This window comes from Sinocyclocheilus grahami, unplaced genomic scaffold (genome assembly GCF_001515645.1).
Source record: "Sinocyclocheilus grahami isolate Dianchi unplaced genomic scaffold, SAMN03320097.WGS_v1.1 scaffold2934.1, whole genome shotgun sequence".
NCBI lineage: Eukaryota > Metazoa > Chordata > Actinopteri > Cypriniformes > Cyprinidae > Sinocyclocheilus > Sinocyclocheilus grahami.
The window spans coordinates 13,892-19,615 of NW_015508107.1; the positions used below are offsets into that span (position 1 = coordinate 13,892).

General features: G+C 37.5%; 1 pseudogene; it reads right to left on the minus strand.

The window, feature by feature from the left end:
* Positions 1–2,646: 2,646 nt before the first annotated feature.
* Positions 2,647–5,177, minus strand: LOC107575835 (uncharacterized; annotated as a pseudogene).
* Positions 5,178–5,724: the final 547 nt, after the last annotated feature.

The following is a 5,724-nucleotide window of genomic DNA, read 5'->3' on the forward strand; positions in this document are numbered from 1 at the left end:
AATCCCCAAATATTCAATGACGGACATGGACAAACACAACTTCAAGTAGGTTTATTATGGTGTGTCACTTTTGTGTACCAAAATGAATGTAAACCATGCAAACATGCACACAGAACCTCACATTACATGAATTGTATTTTTTCCCAGAAGATAAATAGTAGATGGGCTATATGTAATGAGCTTTAAACACATCACATCTTTTAGATTATTGTACATTTTTCTCAAACAACTTCACTATTCACTCATTCTGGTATAGCTACCCATTTTGCAGTAATTCTTTTTTCTTGTATTGCAGGACTATTGGGGAGATATTTGCTGTCAGCATCACACAAGGTGGGCCACCACCAAACTTTTTTATGGAGTGGTGTTACAACTACATATCCACAGGAGAAATGGATCCAGAAGTAATAACTGAAAGGGACGTCACAGACCCTGAACTCATGGAGCTAATAAAAGAGGTAGTTTATTTAAATGTGGTGAAAGTGCATTGTGAATCATAATGTTATGTTTATGTAGTGTAAATGGTTTGTGTTCTTATCATTATTAATTCCATATCTGTTCATGATCATAAAAATAGAAATGAACTTTTTTTTATTCTTGTAAACTTCAACACTAAACTAAGGTACCTTTATATTGTATGTGTGCCTTGAGTAAATGTGGTTTTGTTCAAAGATTAAGGCAGCTGACAACACAACCCTGATGGAGTGCACAGACAGGATTTTGTTATGTGGATACACAGGGACAGTGTCCATTCAAAGAAAGGAAGACGTCTCCTTTAATGTAGGCTCACCTTGCTGAATTTTTTTTGTTTAACTTTATTTATTTGACTTTTTGTTATAGCTCTGTAGTCCTGCATGGTACAGTCAGGTTACTTCCCATGCTGCAACAAATCTGCTCTGGAATGAAACTGTATGGGCTCCTCACGTTGGTCCAGCAAGAAACGGACATCTGCAGACAGCTGTTTGTTCCAGGATCTTTCACCAAGGCAAGCAATAAATAACACCCCAATACAAAATCTGCATTGAATCATTCTCCGAAAAAGAAAGGCTTGACTTTTTCTCTGTAAACTTAAGGTGGATGCTGATTTTCTAGTTGAGACACTATCACCTGTCTTCAGTGAGAAGGGTACAATGAGGCGTCAGAGAGAGTCTAGAGTGGTCAACTTTCTGCAGGACTTTGTACAAGACATGGAGGATGAAGGTGAAAATTAACAATACTATCATAATACAGTACAGAACACTATTTGTTGCATGATTTACAAATTGGGAAAGGATTTTTATTTCTTTGGATGTTTTTTTTGTTTAATCTAAGCTAAAGAAATTAGTAGGAATAGTTTAAACTGGAAGTGTAAATTGGCCATAACTTGCCTGAAGTCTTTTATTGATGAAGCTTCTAATCAACATCACAATGACTATATCGTTTTATCAGAAGAGGGCAAAAACAATATAGAAGACATGCCTGAAGAGGAGACCAAAGATGAAAATGAAGAGGTTGACAAGGCCCAAAGAAATATCAGTGACACGCCAATTAATGTTGCTAGGTTCTGTCAGTGGCTGACAGGACAATCTCATGTCCCACTAAGTGATGCAGATCGTGAAAAGTTCAAAATTGTTATGGAATTTGACCATGAATGCCATGTGCGTTATGGTACACATAGCATCTGCTATCCTGTAGTTAATGCATGTTCTCGCTCAGTCACATTCCCAGTTGCACACCTTGGTACATATGCAGAATTTAAAAATGTGATCTCACAGGCCATTGTCCATGGCTATGAATTTGGCCGTTGTTAGAAAAGGAATACTCCAGCTCACTTTCTGTGTCATTGTTCAGGACCGTTCTAAAGACTTGTCACGTTTGTTACAGAAGTCTACAAATGTTGAATTTAATGTTTGTAATTTGTATTACAATATGAAGTGCAATTTGTATGCATTCATGAACAAACCTTGTAGTACTGTACCATACTGGGGGAAGTTGTGGCCTAATGGTTAGAGAGTCGGACTCATAACCCAAAGGTTGTGGGTTCGAGTCTCGTACCGGCAGGGGTTGTAGGTGGGGGGAGTGAATGTACAGCGCTCCCTCCCACCTTCAATACCATGACAAGGTGCCCTTGAGCAAGGCACCGAACCCCCAACTGCTCCCCGGGCGCCGCAGCATAAATGGCTGCCCACTGCTCCGGGTGTGTGTTCACTGCTGTGTGTGTGTTCACTGCTGTGTGTGTGTGTGCACTTTGGATGGGTTAAATGCAGAGCACTAATTCCGAGTATGGGTTACCATACTTGGCCACATGTCACTTCACTTTTCACTTTAGTTTTTAGTAGTACTTATTATTAGAGTTACACAGTGTAGTTTCAATGTATTTATAGTATTTCCGATGCTTTAATCACACTCTTTTCTTTTAAGGATTCAGAATAATTTTTACATGGTTTTTCTTTTTATATTTTGGAATAATAAAAGACGTGTTTACAATGTTTCAAAGCATGGCCAAACTGATACTCAAATAAAGATAAGCTGAAAAACATTTATAGGATGAATTCCTTGGCGTGTGTGTTAGAGTTCAAAACAGAACAATTAGACCAGAACCAAGCAGCATGTGTTTGAAAGTTTGCAGTGACGAGTCCACTGACGTGAGTGTCAGAGCTGAAGAGGTTAACAGTGTGTCTGCAGCCGTTTTATATGTTCATAGCAGGCAATGTATAGCTGTTCATCAGTAATGTTCGGGTCAGTTGGATCAACCAAAGTTTGTAGCTCAGTCATCATCTCCTCAGCCAGAGGACACTCGTATTCAGGCACTATTATACCAGTTTCTGAGTCAAGGCCATCACAGTCTACAGCAGTCTCCCAGTCAATGTCTGGCTCTTGTAAGTCCTATAAATGTATCAAAAATCATAGATTTGCCATAGTTACATTATTTCAACTTGTTTCACTGGATCATCAAAAATAAGTTTATATTTAAGATATCAAGTTCTTTTAGGTCTTTGCTTCTGAAACATTTAGTACTTGTGCATTGATACTGTTAATCTAGAAATGCCCGTCCTTAGAGCAAAAACTTACCGCAAGGTTCTCTGAATGTACATTAGTGTTTAGCATCTGTGCAATCTCCCAGATTTGTGTCGGACTCCGGTTTCCCTCAGTGCGGAGTGGATGGTGGTTCTTCAACCTTCAGTGAATATCTTCAAGTCTCTTTTGAGTCGTGGAAGAATTGCATAATGCACACAGAATATGTCATCTGTACATGAAATGTCCAGAAGCTCATTCTCTTCAAGAGAGTGGAGAAGGTTGTAGTACTTTGATGAGACTGAGATCCACACATCTCTCCATAAACGTTCTATCCTATGAAGGTTTAAAACAAAATAAATAATCTCTATTACGGTCTCGGGAACTATTAAGTGATGTAATTGTGTTCTGTAATATCACACCTTGTAATGAAACTACTAGCACCATCTATATGTAAAAAAAAAAAAAAAAAGTTATATTACTGTTTATGGCGATGTTACTAATTGAAGTACAAACGGAATATCAATGTAAAATTTTACAGTTTCTGGATCACAGTGCATTGTGGGTTTAAATAATTATTATAAATACCAAGTACATAAACATACCAAGAACAATGGTTAAGACTTAATATCTTAAGTCATTTTACTTGTCAAGTAAATGCATCTTGATTTAAGAATGACAGACAAAAGACAAAACTACTAAGTAAGAAAATAATGTTTTTGCAGTGTATTTTTTTGTTGTTGTTACTCAAACAACAAAGACATGAATTGTACCTTTGGTTGTGCACGCTTTTTCCAGAGATGAAGCTTCCCCGATCATTGCCACGGACAGTGAACATAAACCTGGCGATGTCCACGTTCTCCACTCCTTGGTCAGCTCTTACCCTGAAATCATAATAGTTATGATGGTTAAGATTTTTTGATATATATATTGGCCTTTAACTTTTAAAGACAATTCAACAAGCAAGGATGATGAAATGATGTGCCGTCTGGATGATGATTATTTCTTGATAACATTTTGAATTGAGGAAACTGAGCTCAAGTAAAAGCTCAGATTTATCTATTTTTTAATTTAATATGGTAAAGAACATTTAGAATTTTTCCCAGTCTATTTACCTACAAAGAGGGCACAGTAGCTTTGTAACAATCTCAAATACACTACCTTGAGGGTAAACCATGCTGCTGAATTGCCTCCAGGAAAAAGTGAAATGCCGTTGAAGCACGGTTATTTGTGGCTGCATTCAGGTACAATATCTACAACATTAAGTCAAATATAAACAAATTAAAAGACATTAAAGTTAAGTCTGACAGGGATTTTCTCAGGAAGCATGAGTGTTCAGCAAATTACTTGGGTGGCACTGAAGTAATGACACTATTATACAACAAAAACTAAATATTAAATCACGGAACAGTAAGACAAAAAATTAATTTGAGGATTTTGATAATTAATAAAAGCATCTACTGTAGATTTGTTTACATACTATACATTTTTTTTTCTTTTTACCAAAGGCATAGTTACCTTTCTGGAGAAACCATCCACTCCTCCAAATATCACAATGTTGTATCTAGGAAGTAAAAGTAAAATGTTATTTTTATATCAAATTACATCAATGTGCATATGCATTTAAGGGCATTACAGGGAGACCCTTTTTATCTTTTATATTTGAAAACAATTAATATGGACATGTACTTATTGTTTATTTAAACTATTACTGATATGTCCTGAATATCTGTTAAAACGAGAGACACTGCAAACACAGTGGGATCCTTTTCTTGTCTCTTAAAAGTATTTTCTTTTTGTCAGGGGGGCTTCTATAGTATTGCTGTTGGCATTTCTGAAAATGGCTCAATTGGCTACTTTTCAAATGCACTCCCTGACCAAGCAAAAGGAAGCCACTAAATTATCACAAACCTGATTAACTTGTGGTTTGTGTCTACATGTACCAGAGACAAGGGCCCTGGTACAGAGTACACTCTGCGTACAACACAGCCAAGACCTGACAGCCTTGAGATGACACCCAAGGAATCAACCCTATGCATGGAGGCTGCAACTCTTCTCCACTGAACCCTGCGGCCCATTGACTCCAGTCTCCCTCTGAGCATCCTGTAGCCTGCGTTTGGTAAATCATTCTTGATGGAAGCAACCAAACTGTCAAGTTCATCATCACTGATGGTACTGTACATTCACTGTATCTAACGCACACACTCTCAAGGCTGATTTATACTCGACGCGTCCACAAGCTCGCTTAGGTGCGTGCGGCAAATAAGACATCATCGCGGTGTTGGTGGAAGTTCGCTTACCTCTATGGAGTGTCGTGAAGTCATCGCTTATCTGAGGGACTGTCTACAAATTACACGTTTCTATTGAGACAGCCTGCAGTGATTGCTGTCCATGGTACTAAAGTCATCAAAGAACAACTACTTCTTCATTTTTCTTCTCTGTTTTTTATTGGCAGTTTGCAAACGAAGTGCACTACCACCTCTACTGAACTGAGGTGTGATGTCATTGGGATGTAAAGTTTTTATATAAGCTACTGTGTTTATATATATATATATATATATAAATAAAACAACCTAAATCCTGTTTACAAGCTGACTTTCTTTCAGAAAGTTCATGACAGTCTTAATTATAGAATGTGTGCCAGGCAGACTCGATAGGTTTTTTTAACTCAATCCATTATTCGATGCCTTCTCTAGTTCTTTCCTTTTCTCTGACTCTTTTCAAGAGTAC